This window comes from Micropterus dolomieu, linkage group LG02 (assembly GCF_021292245.1).
Source record: "Micropterus dolomieu isolate WLL.071019.BEF.003 ecotype Adirondacks linkage group LG02, ASM2129224v1, whole genome shotgun sequence".
Lineage (NCBI taxonomy): Eukaryota > Metazoa > Chordata > Actinopteri > Centrarchiformes > Centrarchidae > Micropterus > Micropterus dolomieu.
The window spans coordinates 1,089,477-1,103,960 of NC_060151.1; the positions used below are offsets into that span (position 1 = coordinate 1,089,477).

General features: G+C 44.6%; 1 long non-coding RNA gene across 1 annotated transcript; it reads right to left on the reverse strand.

The window, feature by feature from the left end:
- Positions 1 to 550: 550 nt before the first annotated feature.
- On the reverse strand, positions 551 to 4,031 carry LOC123967458. The gene is made up of 3 exons (XR_006824243.1): positions 3,902 to 4,031; positions 2,620 to 2,790; positions 551 to 1,463 (listed from the first exon to the last, which is right to left on the reverse strand). It is a non-coding gene; the product is annotated as an uncharacterized LOC123967458 (long non-coding RNA).
- Between the last annotated feature and the right edge of the window lie 10,453 nt (positions 4,032 to 14,484).

The window sequence follows — 14,484 nt, forward strand, 5'->3', positions numbered from 1 at the left end:
AAGTTTGGCAGCTTGTACAAGTTGTGAAGATTTGTATACCAAGGTGTCCCTCTCGCATTCGTACTACCTAATCACTTGTGTGCCTGTACCGCTTATTTTATCTATCTGTGGTCTATTTCGTTCTCAAGCTCTCAAAGATATGTGAACTAGAAATCAAAAAAGTGTTTTTTCCTGTGTCAATGCCTATTGGGAGAGTAGTGTAGCAAAATGTTTACAGTTTTGATACAAGTGTGTTTTTGGAAATCAAATCCTTGCTTCATTGTGAGATGTGTATATGGCATTTTGAATGCAGTGTAGCATGTCTATTTTTTATAGCATTCTTACTTTACCGCATTTTCCCACATCAGCCTTGCACAGTTCTGTGAATGCATAACATATTTCAGTGTGTATTGTGTTTCACTTTATTGTGTGTTTGATTTGTTTAAATCTAGGCATTTTACTGTAAATCATCCATAGTACTAAATAGTCCTCCATGCAAGCTGAATAAATGTACAGTATACCAAAACAATTGAAAATAACATTTAATGATGTTCAGATTGAGGGACAGGGCAGCTGCGGTAGATTGCCTCAGCAAGTGATAAGTCATTGTAGTTGTGCTTTTTTAACATTGCAGGCTAAGGCTGCTGTTGTTGTGTGTTGCCACAACAACCGTGAGTAGGTTTAATTGGGTATGACTTGAAAATGCTGGGATTTGAAGTCTGATGCCGAAGATGACCAGGGGATTTGTAGTGCATTTTCTGTGGACATTTTAACAGAATATCCGCTTAGTGAAAGTGAGGCTGGGATTTGTAGTCCAGTTCCGCATTGAGGTTCTCCAGGCGGCGGGCAGCTTGTAGAACTCATGTCATTTTTTTCTCATTATGTAAGGCGAAGAATATTTCTATTAGTACACGATACACTACCATGCAACAATCACACATGGACACCCCTGGACATGTGCACTGTTCAAATACACAGAGGAGACATCTAAAAAAACAGCGGCTAAAGGCTGGGATACACAGGTTGCATTTGGTAGAATTGGGAGAGAGAAAATATTCTGTTCCTGTTAAATGCTTAACAAGTGTTTTTGTGACGCCAGTAAAAAGTTGATTAAACTGGGGGTTATAGTTAAGTATAATTTGACGCGAGATTGGACTTAATACTGAATAACATGAGTGTTTCCCATGTGGGGAAAAATCCTTGTATGTCGCAACTAATATACCAGCGTTACATGTGATGTTGAAACATTTCAGCAAATTAGAATTCTGTCTAACTTGTAAAGCCTTTAAGGATAAAATACTAGTTTAGTTTGGTTAAGTCCAGTGGTGGAAATGGCCACGTTTTACTGGGGGAGCCACACTTGGACGAGGGGGAGATTTTACTTAATTACTTTAAATTATAAGATTATTTTCTAGATTATGCAGCTTCTAAAGACATGTTCTCCTGTTATCCCTTGCTCTGCTGCTCTCATGCTGTCTCCTCTCCTGTCAAACAACAACAATAAACACATGAATCAATAATCAAGGTTAACGTTACATTAACTAGACTAGATATATCAAAGACACCATCACCGTTGATTTTGTATCGACTACTGTTATTGGTTTGATTCTTTGTCAATATTCTTATTAGTTGTTTTTATCACTAAAAGTGCTTTGTAAAAATATATTATTTGAATATAATAAATTCAGGATGAGAACTGAATATTTAAAATATAACTAAATGTTTACAACAACAAATCACTATATACAATATACACTATATACACTTTCCACATGTTGAACAGGTGTATTGATTAAGTATTTATTTTTCACTCACAAAGGTTTTATTGCAATAACTTACAGTAACAACCGGAGCTGTCAACTCAGTAATGTTCAGAATTCCTTATAGCTATGCAGTTTTATAAGCAGCCTGGTTTAAACGCAGCAGGTGATACAATACTCATTATAAACGCGAGCGACTTGAGACTTGACTTGGACTCTAGCTCAAAGACTTTTGAGCATCTTCGGTGTGTGTGTGTGTGAGAGCTCACAGAGAGCAGCATTTCTATTTCAGCACGTATTTGTTGTTCACAATGTAATGTTAGCATAATCATGGGAAAATAGGGTGCGTCGGCCGATTTTACGTCACTTTGGATTTTACGTGTACCTATCAACATCACTGCAGCTTCCAGCAAACCTCTAGCCGGTAGCTATTACAACGCTGACACAGAAACATTACATTGGGAAGATGTTCCAGGGACCCTGCAATGTCATACCTGTATGGACAGTAGCTGGATTTATAGTGCATTCAAGCACAATAAATTATATTAGTTTCTTGACTCTTTAGAAACAGTGAAAAACAGCTATAAGCAATTTCCCCCTATAAAAAATATTGAATAGAATCTGAGCAGGAACGCCGTTCCCTCACAACTTTTCCTCTCAGAACGGCGGTCCCGCACAATCCTCCCCCATTTCCACCACCGGTTAAGCTCTCCTGCTTGTCCTGCATGTCCCAAACTCTCAATGTAAGTCTTCCTTGCCTATTTAGAAACTTACCCAAGTAACAATGCCTCAAAACTCCAGATACCCCACCCCACCCCCAGTTATAACAAAGTTACATTTTTCACATACAGCAACAATAAACCTGTTTTTAAGAAACAACCTCTTTTGATTCTTGATTGCCAAATGGGATTTTTTTTCCACCCATGGAAAGGGCTGATTCCATTGGTGATTCACTCCTTCAGTCTCCTTCCTCCTTCACCTGTCTCTCCAGTCTTTCTTCCTTTGATTTGGCCATTCCTTTGTTTTCTTTTCGAATTTCTGATTAATTATCCTGCAACAAAAAACAAGAGATATTTTCAAGCATGATCATCAATTAAACACCTGGAAGTTGTCCAGTACAACTACAGTCTTTTCTGCTGCCAGTGAGCAGCTCCAGTAGAGCAGTTGGGCTTAACCCCTTAATGCCTGAATTATTTAAAACATTACTTTTCCATAAAGTACTACCGGCAGAGATTCAACAGTGCACAGAAGCTGTTGCCATGGTTATTACCCACAGAGCAGTGTCTGTCTGTTTAGAGAGACTCTGCGTATCCAAGAGAGTATGCAGGCGGAGCGTCGCTTCCTGTCTGAAAAGACCTTGAGACACTTCACAAATACTAAAACATGTGGTGTGGAAGTCAACACCGATTTATTAGTGGTCGCCAACGTAAATGTGGCAGAGAAACAGAGAGAGAGAGACCCACACAGTGAATATGAGGATTCTCCTTGCTGCTGGAAGAGGTGTTGGTGGGCCAGTATGGGGCAGTCTTCTCTCTGGTCCTAACAATAAGATCCCAATGCTCCGGTGCAGTAAGGCACTTATCGCAAAGAGTGGGGAGTCCTGGCAAAATTCCCAAAATCATCCCTCACAGTAATTGGCCTTATGTTTCCTCCCTCTCATCGTCAAGTTGATATGCAAATGACTGCCATGCTTCACCCAGGTGGGTGCTACACATTGGTGGTGGTTGTGATAAGTCCCGCCACTTCACTCTGAAGTGCTTTGAGTATCTATCATAAAGTGCTATTTAAATGTAATGTGTTATTATTATTATTATATTATTATATGCTCAATGAGAAACAAACTGTAAGAGAAGTAAGTTGCTTGATAAATGTGTCTTATTATTAAAGTTGTTTTAAAACTTGTGTCACTGTCACAGACAGTGCTGTAAATTCATTCGTATTCAGGAGGGAGATCAGTGGAAAACAATGTTCAATACCCCTAAGTGTCATTTCGAGTATTTGGACTAACTAATGCACCATCAACAGTATTATTATAATCATTATTATTATTTGACTACTCTGAGACGATTTCTCAAATTGCAAAAAGTGCAAAATCTGATTCATATAAAAATAAAATAACTAAACTTCTAAAACTGTCAACACAGTGTTATGTGTGTATTTACCTGTTAGAGCGGTTCAGGGTAGACCTGTCTTGGGTCATAGGTCAAGTCAGGGATGTAGGGCTCGTGGAGTTCAGGGTCTAGTGGCAGGGTGTCCAGGGGCAGATCAGCATAGCCATAGTGAGGGTAAGAGCCATCTGCGTCTGAAACAGACACAGAGAAGCAGAGACAGAAATAATCTAATCAGCCAAATATCTTTTACAAATGACTAATATCGATCATCTCACTCTCTGAAAGACAGCAAATAAATGTGTTTCCAAAGACTACTGAATAGTACTTTTGCTTGAAATGCCCTCACTAACACATACACTCACTAGTGAGTTGTAGTTACCATTACTTGGTTTAGACAAGGGCACAAATTGTGATTTTATTTATGATGTGTTCACTGGAGATGGGAATTGTTGTTGTCACCACCTGGTTGCCTATAACAGAAACTTGCAACAGGTGTTTACCACACCTTGGTAAAAAAAAAACATCCAAGTACTAGACAAATTAGTTCACCTTCGAGGGAACTCGAACTGCGTCGGTGACGACACTATGGGAACGCCTCTGGGCGTGGCAGGGCTGAACTATGAATGAAACTACTCCAATCCTATTGGTGTTGCTAGAACGGTAGCGTGTGATGGCGTAACCGGAGGGGTATATAAGCACGCCGGCACACAGGACACATTAGCCTTTTTTTATTCAGCAGGCACTCTGAGTATGTTTGGAAGCTCCACTATCGAGAAAGTTGTTGTCTTACCTGGAAATCCTGACGAAGCAGTAGAGACCATGTCTGGTAATCAGTTCCGACAATGTGTTTTTCCATGCCCACGCTACATCGCGGCTGGGGAGACTCATGAGATGTGTGTTTCCTGTCTGGGGATGTCGCACGCCCAGGCAGCTCTCGAGGGGGTTGCCTGCGGCCATGGCGAGGCCCGGTCCCTGAGGGTGCTGAGGTCTTGTGCGGCTCTCTTTCGGAAGACGGTCGGATGCGACCTAGGGGTAGGTCCCTCTGAGGAGTACCTGACTGAGCTCCGTAGAGCTACGGACTTAACACTCCGTGTTACCAAGGAGACGGCCCGTTTCAGTGGCTACGGAACGCCATCTGTGGCTCAACCTCTCGGGCATCCAGGGGAAGGAGAAGGCTTTTCTCCTGGATATGCCCCTCTCTCCTACTGGCCTGTTTGGTGAGGCAGTGGATGCTGTCGTCAGCAGGTTTCAGCACGCCAAAGGCAGGGAGAGGCGTTTGAGCAATATCTCCCCCGCCGGTCTGGGTCCAGGTCGGCTAGCTCCTACTGCCGGAGCCAGAAGCGAAGCGTCGCTTCCCGTAGTCCCTCTCAACAAACCTGGGACGCGAGGCGACGCTCTTGCCCCGAGAAGACGGGCCTGAGGACCGTCATTCAGACTCGGCGGGCTCGGGGAAGAGGTCCTGAAACCCCCCCGAGAGAGGTCCCCATCCCTCGTGGCGGCTCAGGCAACAGGCTTCCCGCCGTCTTGGCGCTCGGGACATGCTAGCCGCCAGCGAGCTCTCACCAGTCTGCCCGCCTCGAGGGGCTGCAGCTGGAAAACGATCGAGCTCACACACCGTGGGTTGCTGGTGAGTTTCCCTGGCGGTTCTCCGCTTCAGGGTGCCACCGGGGACCTACGCATAACACCGGCCAACAGCCCCGAGGGGTTGGTTCCCTTAGCGGATTTTGTAGAAGCATGGCGGAGCCTTGCAAACATTTCCCCGTGGGTCCTGCACACCCGCAGAAGTTCAACGGGGTGGTCTGGACTGTGGTGCACGCGGGGCAGAGCCAGGTGTTGGGACAAGAAGTTCGCTCTCTGCTGGAAAACGGGGCCAGAGAGCTTATTTCCCGCCAGTCAGGGAGTCCGGGCTCTACAGCCAGTACTTCATAGTTCCCAAGAAGGACGGATGGGTTGCGTCCGATTTTGGATCTGCGGTCCCTGAACCAATCTCTGAGGAGATTCAGGTTCAGGATGCTCACCATCCCCGCCATCGTCAGTTCCGAGGATTGGGTTGTCACGATAGATCTGAAAAAGACGCTTATTTCCAGTCTCCATCCGTCCCTCTCACAGGAAGTTCCTGAGATTTGCCTTCGAAGAAGAGAAAAGAAGAGCGGCTTAACAGTATCGGGTTCTTCCATTTGGCCTAGCACTCTCTCCCCGCACGTTCACCAAGTGGAGCCAGGAGGATGAGACCCGTGACTCGTTCCAGGGTTCCCACCTGGGACCTGGCAGTGGTTCTCGAAGAGGATGGGAGACTTCATCTGCTCTGCCCTGTCAGAGCACCGAGGATTTACACTCTGAGGTCTTCCCAGTGGAGGAAAGCCGACCAGTTGCTGGTGTGTTTCGGGTCCCCCAAGGCTGGGCTCCCCGTTTCTAAACACACCATCAGCAACTGGATCGTTCAGACTATTTCCCTGGCCTATCAGGTGCGCGGGTTACCTTCACCTATGGCCGTAAGGGCGCACTCTACTCGAGGCATGGCGGCTTCTTGGGCCCTCCTCGCAGGGGCGTCACTCCAGGATTTGTGTGACACGGCTGGCTGGGCCACCCCTCACACTTTCATCCGGTTTACAGTCTGGACCTTCCTTCTGCACCCGGCACCCATGCGCTCTCCTCCTAGTCGTGCCGTCAGGTTCTGCACGCTGGGGGCAGGCGGGGTTTCGGCGTGGCCTAAGTGGGTATCTCGTTCCCATAGTGTCGTCACCGACGCAGTTCGAGTTCCCTCAAAGGGGACGTCTCTGGTTACATATGTAACCCTTGTTCCCCGAGAAGGGGAACGAGACACCGCATCGGTCCGCCACACCTCACCCCGTCTGGAGTGCCTTGCTTCATAGGAAAGGGCTAATGTGTCCTGTGTGCCGGCGTGCTTATATACCCCTCCGGTTACGCAGTCACACGCTACCGTTCTAGCAACACCAATAGGATTGGAGTAGTTTCATTCATAGTTCAGCCCTGCCACGCCCAGAGGTGTTCCCATAGTGTCGTCACCGACGCAGTGTCTCGTTCCCCTTCTCGGGGAACAAGGGTTACATACGTAACCCGAGACGTTATATCATATGTTACCTAGTTCACGCTTAAGAACTACTCCTGTAGGTTTCACTTTTTGTCACACTAGAGGCTTTCTGTCCTAAATTATGCTAATGCTGCACAGGATGAAATGTTGTCTGCAACAATATTTTGATTACAGTGCAAGTTATAGCAGAATTAGAGAGTGCAACTGAAGTGGCCAGTTTAGTGTGGAAGTAATTAATTACAATATAGCAGTTCAACTTCAAATGTACGTTCTGGTGCAACAGAACAAAATAAATGTAATGAAAATGTTATTTTCCAGCTAGAAGAAAACTTATCCACATTTATTGAGGCTTTCTAGGACACATGAGCACTGGTTATTGACTTAATTGTAGCATTCTGTGGGCACTAAAGCTCAATATGTTAAAAACATAGGCATAAAGCTTGATTTGCACTTCTGCATCGAGTCTACGCCGTGGTGTCTGTATCATTCTGCAATTACACCACCAAAACAACATAGTTGGTGGTACCTCCACATTGTCCACTGACCTCTAGATGGTAGAACCACTGAGAATGGTCAGAAGCCATAAAAATGGGATCTTCAACACACACACACACACACGCACACACACACACACACACACACACACACACACACACACACACACACACACCAAATGCTGCCCCACTACCTGGGTTGCACCAAGCTCTCCACTGATAAAAGGATCACCACACCCCTAAGTGCCTGGCTCTTGATAGAGAGACAAGCACGGCTCTTCCATTCCACAGCCTCAAAGTCTATTGTAACCAACTTGCAAATGTGAAAACTGTTTAAATAACAATGTACAGAATTATTACTCTGTTTCGTGTGATACCTTAAGAATTGGACGAAATATGAATTATAAAACTGGTTAGACTTAACTCCAAATTCTCTTCATGGAGCCACAGTGCCCTCCTGAGGACAAACAAAGTATTACATAAAATGATCTGACGCTCTCCTTTATTGTTGCAGTACTATTTAAAAAGGATTTAATATTCTTTGTGTGGTTTATCAATGGTGATAAATGTTCCAAATGGCCCACAGGGTGCGGACAACTTGGCAAAACACCGGTGAAGCTGGAGCTCCGTCTCCTAAGCAAGTGTTCCTCTTCTGCCCTTACACACATACATCGTTATGCCTACACATACACACTGATCCCCCTTCCTTAAAGATTAGTTGAGTTGTAAATTTGGATTTATTAACTCAAAAATGTCTTTTTTCTTTTTACATGTTTATTTAGAGCATTATATGTTGAAATTTATATTGTAATAGGAAGCATATTAACTTCTTGGGAGAAAACTGGTAGTTCTATGTAAAATCAGACTAGGAGCACCTCCATATCGCCAAATTGCTGTAATCCTCGTTTGGGTGGGAAGCTTTTACTGTGAGATTGACAGTCGAATCATCGAAGCATCGTCTATTTGGGGTCTGCCCTATTAGGATTTTTGGGAATGGTGTTTATTCAGCTGTAATAATAATTATATTGTTCTGACTTTAAAGAACATGTTAAAAATGATATCTTCTCCTTTGCCCCTTTATTCATGTTCAAGTATAGAATTGTATAACTGTATTAAGAAGAGTGTTGACAAGATATGTAATTAAACGTGTGCAAAAATACTTTTAACACACTTTTAAGTTTTAAAACCCAGAAACCCAGAGGGGGGACGTCATGTTCCCAAAACAGAGATCAGGATAAAAGGAAATCAACGTCTTTCTCTCCTTTAATTCTTCAATTTCTTTGTCTACTCCACAAGAGCGGGAAATTTGATTTGCCTCTTGCTAAGGCCTCTGGGATAAAATTCCACAGACTATCAACAATAGCATTTAAGTGTTAGCCCATTGTGGACTACAACACAACACAAGGTGGTTTCTCTCTCCAATACTGTGCAACAACACCTGTCATAAAGCTCTCTACGGGACTTCAGGTCTTGTGTTACAGAGGATTCCATTGATGACCAAGTCTCTAGTGCCCATAGGTGTTTCCTAGATAGGTTTTATTCCTTTTCTGTCAAAAAAGAGATGTCTCTGTAGATGTGCTTGCAACAGGTACCGTGATCATCAGCCTCAGCAGTTTGGAATCCTCAGATAAGGCTCTCATCTCAGATTCACTAAAGTTTGCCTACCAACCTGACGTGGGTATTGAGGATGCCATCATCTGTCTGCTCCAGCAAGCCCACTCTAACTTGGACAAGGCTGGTGACACTGTGAGGATCATGTTCTTTGATTTTGACTCCAGTGCTGTTAACACTATTCAGCCTGTACTACTACAGGATAAGCTCCAAAAGATGCTTACCTCCACAAAATCCTGGGAGTATTGACTAGCTGACAGACAGACCACATGAGGTATCTGTCTGAGCAGGTGGTTAGCAGTACTCGCTAACAAACTAAAGTGAAAGACTAGCTGGTGAAAAGAAAAATCCAGGCAAGTTATTCCCTCATGTTGCCCATGGACACTGTGATTTCCTGTGGACTTGGTAATGGAAGAGGTGAAATGTGATGTGCTGATAATTGGAAGAGTGAATGCTCCTCAAAAATTGAGAAGTTAGACAACATCAGACAGATATCAGAAATAAGATGAGGGAACTTGCCAGACTTGTTCTTGTGGCAAGAAAAATGGATAAAGGCATTGTCTTTTTGAAGGACTTGATCACCCAAGGAAAGTTTAACACAGTACTGTAAAACAAATGTCTGGGTTTGATAACAAACAGATTCTTTATTCCCTCAACAGTCCAGGACCTCCACATCCAGCATCTTCACCTGCAAGATCGTCTGAGACCAGCCACAGCTGCTGCAAGAATCGGTTTGCATCATCAAAGAATTAAAATTGGTAACATCTATGGTCCAAACAGAGATTAGCCAATCTTCTTCGGAATTTTTTTTCGTATCTTTCAGACATTTCAGATTGTCCAGTCATAATAGGAGGCAACTTCAACACAACGATCAACCCAACAATAGATAGATCCAATAATTTTAATAATAAACGCATTTGGCATTCAACAAAAATAATAAAAGAGTTGAGTGATTTTGGTCTTGGTGATAGTTGGCGACTACAGCACCCAACGGCTAAAGAATTCACATTACTAATGGACTCACATCAAAAAGCTTTACACTACACAAGTGTACTAAGCAAGGATGTCCACTCTCCCCCTCTCTATTTACCATTTTCATCGAACCACTAGCAGCAGCCATCCGTCAGAACACCCGAAGTAAAGGAATTCAAACGCCAAATGTACATCATAAGATTTGTCTTTATGCAGATGATATATTACTATTTCTACAAGACCCGCTCCCATCATTACAAGAAACATAAAATTAATTGAAACATTCTCCAAAATTTCAGAATACTCCATTAACTGGAGAAAATCATTTATTCTTCCACTTCAAAGTAATAGCTGGGATGTGGCAGCCCATTCATCACCTACCCCATTATGCACAAGTTATATTATGTATCTAGGCATCAGAGTTTCCCTGAAGCTATAAGAACTATTTGGTCTCAACTTTCCACCATTACTTAAAACCTATGAACCTACCAATATCCCTAATGGGTAGAATATCAATAATCAAAATGACAATTCTTCCTAAAATAAACTATGTATTCTCAATGATCTGACACAACCCACTCCTACTTGGTTTAAACAATTAGACTCCATCATCTCTAAATTTGATTGGAAGAACAAAACACCAACAATCAAACTGATTACTCAAAGCAAAAATCAAAGACACAAGAATGTATGCTCCACATTTTTACCGTTATTATCTGGCAAATCAGCTTCAGTATGTACAAAATGGAGTCACCTGAACATGTCAAGTGAAACTTGGGTAGATATAGAAGAAACTATCTTAAAAGAAATCATGATCTCAGACCTACCATTCCTCAGCCAAACAAGCAAACGCCATCCTTGTTTCAACACATTAACAATAGCAAAAGCTCTGACAGCCTGGTGGAAATTTCACAAAATCACAAACACCACTTTTGCACTCTCTAAATATACTCCTATATGGAATAACCCTGACTTTACAATTACAGGTTTTTTTCAATTGCTAAGATGCAATGGTCAAAGCTAAAGCCACTTTTTCAAAACTCTTCACACAGTCTGCATTACCAACATGCATATTGGCCAAACAATTAATCTCACCTGCAAAAGTCACTCAAACCACCAAAACACTTCATACAAGTCTCAAAATGAACTCGTTCAACCAATACACTGGCAACAAGTCTCACGCAGAAAGCATCCATTGTCACTCACACACACTGACCTACAAAAAACTAATAACAGGAAGCATTATGTAAATTTGGTTAACTTTATCTTCAAAATGTGACAGATTTTTCATTTAAATCAGTATTTCATATAGAATACAGTTGTTCTCACTTTGTCACTTTGGTACATTTCTCAGATCAGAATTGAAATTTTACTTGTTCAACCTCCACATCATCTAGTCACTTGTGCACATCATATGTAAAAGCAATTTCCCAAATTGATCGAAATTGCAAATGGAAAATGCTTTGACACATTTATGCAAATAATTATGTACAAATGTCTGCTGTTTCCCACATTATCAGTTGCTTACTGTATGTCATGTTGATCACAATGTATTACAGTATACTGGTTCTCTGTTGAGTAGTCTTACCCCCCAAAACATCTAGTCATAAGTTCATTGTGTAAGTCACTACATGCAAAATGGTTGAACACATCATAATGTGCAAATCATTTTTTCTACATGTCTATTGGACTTTTTTTTTTGTAAATGTGTGCTACAGTAAATAGATGAAGATATCTGTTGTGATGTGAATAAGAATCTATGGCCCAATAGACAGGAACATCAACCTGAGGGGGTGTTTCCATGTTTCCGTTTCTTATTTTGTAACTGTTCCGTTATGCTATCCAGTGTTGTAAAATAGTCTTGTCTTTTTCTTTTCTGCATCACAATGACATGCTCTGTCAACAAATTACAGTGCATACAGTAAAAGTGTAACTGTGAATCCTGTCCAATTCCCTGCAATGTACTGTTGAAACTGATCTATGCCATACAGAAAAATTGCAGCCTTGTGCATTTTCATTCATTGTCATCTAAACCTTAGCCATAGTTTACAAATACAAATAGTTTTGCGAATGTTGAGGATGACTGTAGAAATGGACTGCATTCAGCAATTTACAAAAAAAGTTCCTGAAATTTCAGTACTGTAGTACAGTTTTTCTCAGTTGTTTACACAGTAACACTGGTACGTGAGACACAATGACCACAACCTGTAATAGAAGCACCAACCACTTGAACCAATTCTGCTAAAATACAAGCACATTTCCTGCGTTACACTCAGCTTGCAGTTTCACAGTAAAACCAATTTCATAAAACTACACACATTTCTCTACGCACAGAGACGTAAACATAAAATGTACGTAAATGTTCTGCTAAGATTTTCTATATATTTAAGTCTGGTTGCTGCAAAAATTCAGGATATTTGCAATCACTTTTGAATGTGATTTTAACAGTTTTGGACACAGCATTTGTGCTGTAGATATACAGTGTTCCCCTTCGAGGGAACTCGAACTGCGTCAGTTACGACACTATGGGAACGCCTCTAGGCGAAGCAGGTCTGAACGTGAATGAAATCACTCCAATCCTATTGGCTTGTTGCTAGAACGGTAAGGTGTGACGGAATAACCGGAGGAGTATAAAGCACACCTGTACACACTCATCATTAGCTTTTTTCTATTCAGCAGGCGCTCTGTATGTTGTTTGAAGAAAGCTCCAGTCCTACAAGCAGTGTGTCTTACCTGAAGAAGAAGTCTACCAGCATGTCCGGCAACCAGATGTACAGAAGGTGTGTTTTTTCTTGCCCTTGGTACATCACGGATGGAGATTCTCATGAGATGTGTGTCTCATGTTAGGGGATGGAGCACGCCCGGGCAGCTCTCGAGGGGGCTGCCTGCGCCCGTTGCGAAGCCCTTTCCGTGCGGGTACTGAGGTACAGCATGGCTCTCTTTTCCGAGGATGGCCGGATGTGTTTTCCCCGCGGTGCGGGCCCTGCGGCCGCTGAAGCAGCCCGGCGGCTTCACTCATGGGGGTTCACAGCGTGATCTGTCGGAGGATTTCGGGACGGCTGAGGCTTTTTCCCGACCTTCATCCGCTGGCTCCGACGCTTCCTTTCCTCGTTCGGGAGCCCGTTCTCGGCTTCTCCCGCTCGCGGTTTGGATCCGGAGACGCTGCAGCAATCCGACTCCGAGGAGGCGGGCATGCTCAGCGTAGTGGACGATGACTTCCGGGTGTCGGGGCGGCGTCATCTGGCGGCGCCCGACTATGACGTGCTGCTGGAGGTGGTGACTAGAGCCGTGGCTAAGCTCAACATCAACTGGCCACAGGAGGAGCAGACACCACAGGCTAGTGGTAAGCTTGATGAAAGGTTTCTTAAGCACCACACGCCACCTCCACGCCGGTCTCTGCCATTCTTCCTGATTTACATGATGAACTGAGTAATGATGGGGCAGACCCTTCTCTACACGGCTTTCCACACCCCGATCACTGAACTACAGTAATGTGATGGGGGTTAGGGACCGTGGTTATGGGAGGATGCCTCGGGTGGAGGATGCGCTTGCGAGCTATCTCTCCCCTCGACTTGCGTCCTCCCTGGAGAAGCCGGCGTTACCATCCAAACCATGTCGCACCACATCCACGCTCGTGGGGAAGGCGTACATGGCAGCGGGCCAGGCAGGTGCGAGCTTGCACACCACGGTGCTTCAAGCCTACCAAGCCAACCTGCTACAGGAGATGGTTCAGAGGGGGGGTCCCTCCGAGGAAGATCTGGCGGAGCTTCGTAGAACCACGAAGCGTTAGACGCAGTGCGAAGCATTCCGCCAGTACCTCCCTCGCCGGTCTGGACCCAAGGCAGCTGAGGCTGCCAGGCGTAGGTCCCTTCCCTCTACGAGCTCCTACGGAGAGGAGAGGAAGCAGAGTGTCGCTTCTCGGGGGCCCCCCCGAGGAGCTGGGGCAGCGAGACGGCGCTCTCACCCTCAGCCGTCTGAGAGACGCGATCTGAGGACCGTCATCCAGTCCCGACGGAGCTCAGGGAAGACCGGGGTAGGGGAGTCTTTCTCCCCTCCCGCACCACCCCCCACCCCCCCCGGAGGCCGACCGAGGTCCCCTCCGCCGTGGCAACAGGTGATGTTATCCCATCGTTTACACGTTCAGGACGCACCTGCCACCATCGAGTCCACGCCGTACTGCCTGCCCTGAGGGTCTGCAGTCAGGCGGTGCCCCGACTCACTCACCGTGGATCTTCGGCGGCTCCCCCCTGCCGTTCTGGGGCTTCAGGGGTCCACCAGAAGATCACACGAGACACCGACCACCAGCCCCGAGGGGCTGGTTCCGTTGGCAGACTTTGCAGACGCTTGGCGGAGCCTGACGAACATTTCTCCGTGGGTCCTGCGCACTGCCATAGATGGGTATCGACTACAGTTCAAAACCCGCCCTCCAAATTCAACAGAAGAGAGGGGGTGGTTTGGACTGTGGTCCGCCCGGAGCAAGGTCCGGTGTTGGGACAGGAAGTTCG